This window comes from Pinus tabuliformis, chromosome 1_1, assembly GCF_031772625.1.
Source record: "Pinus tabuliformis cultivar Carrire ecotype Pingquan chromosome 1_1, CPIR1, whole genome shotgun sequence".
Lineage (NCBI taxonomy): Eukaryota > Viridiplantae > Streptophyta > Pinopsida > Pinales > Pinaceae > Pinus > Pinus tabuliformis.
The window spans coordinates 383150714-383160519 of NC_142297.1; the positions used below are offsets into that span (position 1 = coordinate 383150714).

The 9806-nt window shown below is 40.3% G+C and overlaps 1 pseudogene; it reads right to left on the reverse strand.

The window, feature by feature from the left end:
- Positions 1-6459, reverse strand: part of LOC149213239 (polygalacturonate 4-alpha-galacturonosyltransferase-like) — a 37490-nt pseudogene extending 31031 nt beyond the window's left edge.
- Between the last annotated feature and the right edge of the window lie 3347 nt (positions 6460-9806).

A 9806-nucleotide genomic window follows, 5' to 3' on the forward strand; every position in this document is an offset into this window, starting at 1 on the left:
TGTGCTCCTCCTTCTACGCCACTCTTGAACATGGTCGGAAAGGCAAGTGGTAGAGGACTGATGAAATGAGGTCGATATCTTTTTACCAGTGTCGTATCGGAGAGGTAGCTAGAAATATGAGAGGAACAATTTAACATGCATCATGAAAATGGAATGAAATGTGGTGGGCTAGTCTACATACCATTTTGTAGTGTCTCTAGTGAGCATGCATTGGAATAGCTGAAAACGAATGAAGTCATCGATAATGGAGTTGGATGAACACCACATGTGGAAGGAGCGAACATGATCGGTAGGATCCTCTCCAGAATTACCCTCAAACTTTGGGATATTTGAGGGAAACTTAGTCGGCATAGCATGCCAACCAGCATCGTGGTGTATTGGGTTGCTTATCAACTGGCTAAAATCCAGGAGACATAAGCCAACCATAAAAGGGAGTATGGGAGTTTTCTGAATGGTTCATGAGATTTCTCCTCTAGATGTGATCACTAGGGTAGAACTGGAGCCAACACTAGGTTGGGTTCCTACACCAGCTGTGGATCCAAACATGGTGTCAATATGTGCTGAACTAGGAGAAGAGTCGGTATGGGGACTCAGAGGGCTATGAACTCGAACCCAGTGGTGAGGAGTAATATGCCTAAGCGGAAAATGGGGATGAAGCTATAAGAGTCTCTGTGACAAACACCTTGGTAGCACAATGGTGGTAGGACACATGTGACATGAAAATGGTGAAGGGAGATCAACAATATGACTTTGTCTCGATGAGGGGAGATAAATTTATTATGTTTAGTCTTGGCTTGGGGGTGTAAACCAACCGCCCTTCACTTAAGGTGTGCTTGTGTGTGCAAGTGTATTTATTGATTAATCCCAAATCATGTTTGTAAAAAAGAAAAAAAATTGTTGAAAATTAACTAAAATTAACAACAGTAAATGAACAGCAAAACCATTAACTAAACCCCACCCAAACTAAATTTTAAAACACTGTGCTAGTTGGCAGTGAAATCGACTGAAGACACAGGAAAAAGTTCAAGGGATCTAAGTGTCAGTGTGACTGGGATGAAATGATACTAGGCTACTGGAAGTGGTGCAGCAACAACAAAAAACCAGAGAGGAAGATCGCTACAAAAAGATAGGGAGATGGGTGTGTTATCACCCCAAGAAACTCACCTAGGTTGTATATCAGTGATGCTCAGGAACATTAAAATTTCAATAGTTTTGCTGGATAAAATGATGGATAAATGGAAGATGTGCAGCACCTTTAAGCCAGATAAAGACTCCTACTATGATTTACCCCAGACATGGGTGAAGACCCCCAAACTACAAGGCTTTCAACCACCAACTACTCGTAGCTTAAAGTAAAAGTGATGATGGAGAAGACTGATTGCACTAGCAGATGCACAAGGCTCTGTGATGGCCAGCTGCAACCAGTTAGAAGGTCTACAAGACTACTATTCCATATATAGAGAGGATGACAGCTCTCTGGTATTAGAACAACAGCAACCTGCAAGCAATTTTCAATGAACCACTAAATTTTAACATAGAGGTGGGATGACAGCCCCTCAAATGCCAAATATTCACAGCACATCAACTAAATGCAAAGCAGGCAGAGCCTAGAACATAGAAGAAGTGAAAAGCGAGCAGGTGATAGCAAAAGAAGCTTGTATTAGTGGAAATCAAGACCAGAAGCTGCAGGTTTCATAGTATTAACAGTCTCCAAAAGTTAAAAGGCTACAATAAGCTCTCATTCATCAAACACTCATCAATCTCTCTACATCTGAGTTCTGAGTATATATAGTGTTATAATACAAAACATATCTGTTAAACAATGCGTGGAGGAGCCCATAAATGGCCACCAACCATATTTATATTCAGAAATGGGCCTCTGATACAAATCTGTCTGAGTTTTAAATAGATTTGACCCTCTCTGGCTCTCTGCGGTCCTCCTTGGGCAAGTGGAATGAAATATGGGTGAAACCCATAACCATTGAATGCTCTGTCTGGATCTGTGGTGTCCTGCTTCCTTCTCGGCCATACTGTTGTTTAATTGCAGTCGCCGAACATTAAAATGGCTCCATCATGACTGTTTTGCTTATTAAACAGTGAAATACTGTCAAACTGCTCATTCCCGCCCATTAATGCTTCACTTGGACTTCAAAAGGTTCATTCATGGCTTAATCATTTATCGGGTCCGTCATTTGGGCTGCAATGCATACCTTAAGCTGGTCAATCCTTTGTTTCTCTATACTTGAGAATACACATAAAAATGCTGGAAAATCATAAAACAATGGCTCTGACGGACCTGAAATATTATACCATTTTTCTTTGGAAACCCATCGGGTTCGGGCTTCATCGCATTGGCGCTTATAATGTAAAATTTCATCCATCCTTGGTTTCCCCGATTGCGATCAGCCGATCGCAATATGGGTTGATACCACCGATCCCTCGCTTTTCCTCATATTTGAAAATACAATGAAATATTGGAAAAACATGAAAAATGCCTTTGCTGGACCTGATCATATATATATTTTAATTCATGGACCCTTTCAGGTCCGGACTTCATCGCAATGGGCACCCGCCAAGGCTTCCTTTGTATTTCTTCATATTTCATTATATAAAGAAAATGCTCCCAAATCATTAAAAATGGCCCTAGCGCGAATTTGAAATTTTAACAGAAATCATTCATCAAGCCATCGGGTTCGACCCGTCGGATCGGAGGCATGTCATATGTAAAGGCCCTGCCCATTAGAAAATGCCGATAGCGATATCACCGTGGACCCGATAATTTATCAAAAGTAACTTATACCGCCATTGGGTCCGGGCCTATAGCATCGCAAACATAACCATTAAAAAGGCCTTGCCCCCTTTGTAAGCGTCGATACCGATACGCTGATGCGATATCGACGATCGCTCATCGGTGAGGTCTCATGTGTCGCTGCCACTGCCCACCTGCTGCGACTACGATATGCTGACGCAATCTGGATCGTTGATCGGCCAGATCCAACGGCTGATATGATTTTGGACCTCTAAGCCTGCTTTTTGAGTTTTTTTATGATTTTAGAGCAATTGTGCCTCCCGATAGTGTATTTCTGCCCTTCCAAGGGCTTTCCTCTTTCAACTTTTTCATTCGGTGGAAGGTTTTTAATCAAAACTTGGGGATTTTAACAGCTTCCATGGATCCTTTGACATGCATTTAAGCGTGTTTGTAGCCTTTGAAAGTATTTTGAATCCATTTTTGATCCTTTTGTATAGCAGAGCTAACACTGGCTCCTTCTGGGGATGAGATCCTCCCTGTGAGGTCTCAAGAACCTGCAGACTAATGCCTTCCTACAAAACAAGCTTAAAAAACATTTGCCTTGTGTCCATTGGGCATGGAGTTAACTAAGCATACAACATAAAACTGTAAAAGAACTTAATTACAAACATTAAAGCCTAAAAATGTAAACTTCAAAATTTTCCCATTTGCTGGGCCACCAAAATTGTTTCTCCTGCTCTCAGCCCGGTTCATCATAGATCAGCAGGACAGGATTTATTTAATCCCCCACCTCAAACAGTTTAGGACATTTGAGCTTGGAAGGTAGGTAGGGATCAAATTTCACTCGCTTTCTGTGTATTTTCCTCCTTGGATGTTCTTCATGGGGGCCTTCCTATACCAGTTGAATACTCGTTTTTGGTGTATACTTGTCTGTGTTATCTGTGGTCTGCACAACTAATATGAATGGTGAACCACAGTGTTCTTGTGCAGGGGACACAAAGACGTCATCTGCTCCAGCATCTTTCATAGAACAATCCTCATCCAAGGAGGAATCCCAAAACTGTGCATCCTCTTCCTTTGTCATCTGGCAAGTTGCCCTTTCAATTTTTGTGGGGACCCACTGAGCACTATTAAAACATCAAAACTGAGGTAATCAGTCTCAGCCTTGAGCACTGAATTATGTTCTGCCTTAGTGTTCAAGGGGCAGCAATGAGGGATTTCCTTTTGAGCAGACAAGGAAACAAAAGATGATGGGGGACATTCTTCTCCCTTCTTGATTACTGGGTTGGGGACCAAAGTAGGCTGTAAAATTGACAGATCTGCATAGTCATCGGAAGTTAAGCTAGCTTCAGGCTCAGATTCTTTGAGGATGAAGGGATCTGTTGCCATAATATTTGCTTCTACTTCAGAGGCTGCAGCTTGCATATCAGCCAAAGAACTACATCTTCATTCTCCTAACAACAGGCAGAACTGAGAATCGAAGGCATTGGAAAATGTGAGCATGGCAGAAGAAGGGGTAGGTTTTGTTTCAGCTGGTATTCTGCTATACATTTGATTGAATCTGATATTGAAATCAGACAGCAGTTCACCATCTTCTCTCTGCAAGTTCCCAAATTCAGTATGATAATAGAGCAGATCTTTATTACTTCCCCAGTGCTTTAAAAATACATCATCTAGGGCCCCAATATCTACAATAGAGCTAGGGGGTAATTCTCTAAACCATTTTCTAGCCTCCCCATCTAGGCTGTGGACAAAAACCCTCATCCACACATCCTCTTCATTGATGTCTAGGTTATCAGCATAACAATAGAAAATTTGAGGTGCTCTTCAGCTGATACTCCTTCTGCACCAGTAAACTTAGGCATATATTCCATATAATCTCCTACAGGCATGGCATTCAAAGGGGTAGGCAAAACTAAGGGCCCGTATCTAGCAGCAACTATTCTTTCTATCTTTGTAAGAGCTTGTTGGCTTGCCATGACTAAGGTAAGGTAAAAAGATACTCGTGGACTGAGTAGAATGAATCAATGAATGGAATGGCAGAAACAGAGGAATGTAATGGACAGCATGGAGCTTCTTTCAACTGAGGTCCGAAAGGGAGATGAATAACAAGGAGCTGTATGAATCTCTGAAGGTGAACTTCACTAACAGAGACACATAAAAATTCTTTTAGGCTTACCTGATCTTGATGCTCCTTTCCACAAAGTTTCTTCTGCTTATCGGTCCACTCAGGATCAGGCGCTGGCCAGCTAGTGATTTCTAAAGATTTCTCCGAGCATACTTCACGAACTAGACTAGAACTTCAATGTGGAGTCGCCAAAGGATGGCCTTCCTCTAGTGGAGTCGCCAGACAGATGATTACAACGAAAACCTGTGTTCAAACCTTATCTGTCATCAAAGCTTGAAGTTGTGTCGTCTCCCAGGGAAGCTGTGCTTCGATTCTCCTCTCCCTGGCAATGGCGCAAATTATTGTTATCACCCCAAGAAACTCACCTAGGTTGTATATCAGTGATGCTCAAGAACATTAAAATTTCAACAGTTTTGTTGGATAAAATGATGGATAAATGGAAGATGTGCAGCACCTTTAAGCCAGATAACCACTCCTACTATGATTTACCCCAGACATGGGTGAAGACCCCCAAACTACAAGGCTTTCAACCACCAACTACTCGTAGCTTAAAGTAAAAGTGATGATGGAGAAGACTGATTGCACCAGCAGATGCACAAGGCTCTGTGATGGCCAGCTGCAACCAGTTAGAAGGTCTACAAGACTACTATTCCATATATAGAGAGGATGACAGCTCTCTGGTATTATAACAACAGCAACCTGCAAGCAATTTTCAATGAACCATTAAATTTTAACATAGAGGTGGGATGACAGCCCCTCAAATCCCAAATATTCACAGCACATCAACTAAATGCAAAGCAGGCAGAGCCTAGAACATAGAAGAAGTGAAAAGCGAGCAGGTGATAGCAAAAGAAGCTTGTATTAGTGGAAATCAAGACCAGAAGCTGCAGGTTTCATAGTATTAACAGTCTCCAGAAGTTAAAAGGCTACAATAAGCTCTCATTCATCAAACACTCATCAATCTCTCTACATCTGAGTTCTGAGTATATATAGTGTTATAATACAAAACATCTCTGTTAAACAATGTGTGGAGGAGCCCATAAATGGCCACCAACCATATCTATATTCAGAAATGGGCCTCTGATACAAATTTGTCTGAGTTTTAAATAGATTTGACCCTCTCTGGCTCTCTGCGGTCCTCCTTGGGCAAGTGGAATGAAATATGGGTGAAACCCATAACCATTGAATGCTCTGTCTGGATCTGTGGTGTCCTGCTTCCTTCTCGGCCATACTGTTGTTTAATTGCAGTCGCCGAACATTAAAATGGCTCCATCATGACTTTTTTGCTTATTAAACAGTGAAATACTATCAAACTGCTCATTCCTGCCCATTAATGCTTCACTTGGACTTCAAAAGGTTCATTCATGGCTTAATCATTTATCGGGTCCATCATTTGGGCTGCAATGCATACCTTAAGCTGGCCGATCCTTTGTTTCTCTATACTTGAGAATACACGTAAAAATGCTGCAAAATCATAAAACAATGGCTCTGGCAGACCTGAAATATTATACCATTTTGCTTTGGAAACCCATCGGGTCCGGGCTTCATCGCATTGGCGCTTATAATGTAAAATGTCATGCATCCTTGGTTTCCCCGATTACGATCAGCCGATCGCAATATGGTCTGATACCACCAATCCCTCGCTTTTTCTCATATTTGAAAATACAATGAAATATTGGAAAAACATGAAAAATGCCTCCGCTGGACCTGATCATATATATATTTTAATTCACGGATCCTTTCGAGTCCAGACTTCATCGCAATAGGCACTCGCCAAGGCTTCCTTTATATTTCTTCATATTTCGTTATATAACGAAAATGCTCCCAAATCATTAAAAATGGCCCTAGCGCGGATTTGAAATTTTGACAGAAATCATTCATCAAGCCATCGGGTCCGACCCGTCGGATCAGAGGCATGTCATATGTAAAGGCCCCGCCCATTAGAAAATGCTGATAGCAATATCACCGCAAACCCGATAATTTATCAAAAATAACTTATAGCGCCATTGGGTCCGGGCCTATCACATCGCACACATAACCATTGAAAAGGCCTTGCCCCCTTTGTAAGAGTAGATAGCGATACGCCGATGCGATATCGGCGATCGCTCATCAGCAAGGTCTCCTGTGTCGCTGCCACTGCCCGCCTGCTCCGGCTGCGATATGCCGACGCAATCTGGACTGTTGATTGGCCAGATCTAACGGTTGATATGATTTCGGAACTCTAAGCCTACTTTTTGAGTTTTTTTTATGATTTTAGTGCAATTGTGCCTCCCGATAGTGTATCTCCGCCCTTCCAAGGGCTTTCCTCTTTCAACTTTTTCATTCGATGGAAGGTTTTTAATCAAAACTTGGGGATTTTAACAGCTTCCATGGATCCTTTGACATGCATTTAAGCGTGTTTGCAGCCTTTGAAAGTATTCTGAATCCATTTTTGATCCTTTTGTATAGTAGACCTAACAGGGTGTAAATCCTAGGGAAACCGATGGGACCCTAAGGCCAATGACCAAACAAGGTTTAATATGAAACCATGGATGGAAACAACCTATCTTTGGAGATCTAAAAGAAAAGGGTACAGATCTGGAAAATATGGCTGAAAGTGCTAGAGAAACTTAGACTTCTTACTCAGCTAAACTCCTCCTATAAAGGTGGAAGCATACTGGAAGCCCTAAGGGGATAAATTCCACCTTGATGAGTAAATCAGAGTAGATCAAGGCCTAAGCAGGATGAGAGAGAGGTCAAACAACCCAACGCATAGTTGTCAACAAAACCCAGAAACATATCTGATAAAAACCTGGAAACCCTAAAATCGTAGGTACTAACCTATTTTTATCGGGGATCGCAGTTTTTGGGGGTGAAATATGCACTCTAGACTCGAGATTGCACTTTTTGGGCAAAAAAGTGTGATTTCTGATCCTTGATTCCTAGTTGGAAAATCTCAGGAAAAACTACCGTCTCTGTCGCAACTCGTTCCTGTGACCTGCGGAAAAGACCAGAAAACTTGCAGAAGTTAGAAATTTGACATATCTTAGGGTTAGAAAGCCAGTAAATAACATTAAGAGTCTGAACAAATAAGAAACCCTAACCTACAAACTAAAGGACACCCAAGTTTCTGGATCTGAAGTAAAAAACCAATGGAGTTGCCAATTTTGTTGTAGTGTTTTTATCTCAAAGATGTATGAAAAGAACCCACTTAAGGCTATGGATGACAAACAGTCTAAACAATAAAAATGGCTACTAAACATTGTAGATTTATAGCAAACGATAGAAACAAAACCTAGCAAAGTCCTGGCCTATGACACAATCATAGGTAAAGAGAAAAAAGAAACACTAATAACTCCAATCATCCAATGGAAACCAGATATACAAAGAATATATTTTATTATAACACCTGTGAAGGGAACAAATAAATTTTACCAGTCCCCCTCTATGGGATGGGTTCTTGTCTATCCTAAAACATCTTTAGCTTGTGTAGAGTCTCTCTCTTCTATAATGTGAAAACTAAAGAGATAAGATGTTTGAGCTTAATGGGAACTCAAATGGCAAAGAAATGGTTTGCGGCAAAGAAAATAATAAGAGTTACAGCAATGAGTGCAACAACAAAATAATCGAAAGTGAACAATGAATAGAAAACCCCTCTATTTATAACAAAATATTGAGTTATCCTTGAATAATGAGCAATAATAAAATATTATTAACCCCATTCTTGGAATAACCACTTGGAATATTTTATTATATTTGGTTAGGAGGGAAAATGTATTTAAACTTTTATTTAGAAATAATAAATAAATAAATGATTTATTTATCATCTCAAGAAATTGGTTAAGGAATAATAAATAAATAATGATTTATTTAATTATTCCTAAGGGATTTAGTCAAATTTGACAAGGAATAATAATTAATTAGTGATTAATTAATTATTCCTAGATAAAAATAAGATAATTAATAATTTATCTTTTGATTTTTCATAATTGGGTCAAATATGACAAGGAATAATGATTGAACAATGGTTTAATTAATTATTCCTAGAAGAAAATAAAATAAATAGTAATTTATTTAATTATTCTTCATGGGTTTGATTATAAATTACTTAACAAAGGGGGTTTATTAAGTAATTTCTCACAATGAAAGCAATTTTACTATGGTAAAATTGACTTTCCATGGTGTACTTTGATCCATCTAGTAAATTAGGCTAGATGACCAATCTTTGGTGATAAAACTTTCATCAAAAGGGACCGAGTTAAACAGGGAGAGAGGGTTGAATATTTTTTCTTTAGCAAGTGAATCTGAGGGCCATTGAGGATAGAACCAATAGCCATAGGCATAGATTGCATCAAAACACTCTATTGACATTACTGAGCCGTGGATGAGGTCAACAATGGTCTCATCCACCGTTTCACCTTCCGGGAGTCACCTCACGACAAAAGGGAGTATTCAAATCACTAGAGCAAGGAGGTCAGCTGAAAATTGCATAGACCCATTGAATCAGTCGTGTGGAACTATACCACTGATAGAAGGGAATTCGAGGCACTCATAACCAAACAGTCGCGTTGCTGATCTGAAGAGTGATGTTTCTCAGTAGCAGTCGAGGTCGTGAGGAGGGTAATTTTGTATGTTAAAATGAACACTGAGCCATCTAATGAGTAGAGGTGTTAGATTGGTTTTAGCCTCTGATTCGTTTCAATGGAAGGCAAAAGGTAGTATGAGTGTTGCATGTTGATTAGTTGATATAGCCTGAGCATTGGTCGCATTGCCAAAACACTATCACAACAAATTTCTAAGTAGAGAAAGGAGTTGAGCCTCCCCATATCTGTTCCAAGCAAAAGGAAGTGGACATAGCCTGGGCGTTGCACTGTCACCACAACCCTCTAAGTGCAGGAAGGAGCTGAGAAAGTTTCATAGGCTTCAGTTCTGGCATTTACCATCGATTCA